Genomic DNA, 910 nt, shown 5'->3' on the forward strand with positions numbered 1-910 from the left:
ATAGGAGCACATTTTGTTTTAGAAGTCCGTTCCAACATTAAAGCCTTGAGGAGCCATGAACATGTGTGCAGTCAGCACCAACCCTATTCAAAGGAGGAAGTTTCCTGGAAGTATGAAATTCACAAGCGGTCCTCAGTCGCATGGATATCCCCGTTAGGGGAGATGACGACGTTAGGTTTTTGCATTTTTTTGCAGGGATGTGTCGACGTCCTCCTACATACAGCGCCTGGACTTCCCAAATTGGTCACCCATTTTAGTAATGACCAGGCTCAACGTTGCTTAACTTCGGTGATCTGACGGGAACCTGTGTCAATGTGATTATGCTGTATATATAACCACGAATATGAAAATGGCACGATTGCATTTTTGACTGCAGAATGTAGTCTTCTACTTAGTCATCACCTTTCTCAATGCACTATTTCCTAGAATTCAGTAACGCAACCCCGCTACTGTGCACGCGTATGAAGAACGTCCATGCCTATAGTCTCATCTCAAACAATATCTGCATCAGAAAGATGAAAATTTCAGGTAATGAATGCATAAGTTTAGTCATCATAATGATGCAACTTGTAATCACCTGTGATACATTCATACGAAATAAAAAATATAATCATCGAAAACGTCTTAAACTACAAATATATATATATATATATATATATTTTTATATGTGCGTGTGTGTGTGTGTGTGTGTGTTAATTGGTATACGATAGTTGTTCCCAAGATAAAGCGTCCTATTTTTTTCACTAAGATAAATAACGAACTACCAGGACTGAAGTTCTACCACTAAAGTCTTTTTTGTTCCAGAACGTATTTTTTTATATAGTCATGACAATTTTCAATTTACATATTCTCAGGAATTCAATGATGATTTTCTTCTTTTTATACAAATGTACGAGAGAGGCTGATGGAG

The 910-nt window shown here is 37.5% G+C and overlaps 1 pseudogene; it reads right to left on the bottom strand.

The window, feature by feature from the left end:
• Nucleotides 1–214: 214 nt before the first annotated feature.
• Nucleotides 215–331, bottom strand: LOC145242146 (5S ribosomal RNA; annotated as a pseudogene).
• Nucleotides 332–910: the final 579 nt, after the last annotated feature.

Source organism: Euprymna scolopes, chromosome 2 (genome assembly GCF_053919585.1).
Source record: "Euprymna scolopes isolate OS-2025 chromosome 2, ASM5391958v1, whole genome shotgun sequence".
NCBI lineage: Eukaryota > Metazoa > Mollusca > Cephalopoda > Sepiida > Sepiolidae > Euprymna > Euprymna scolopes.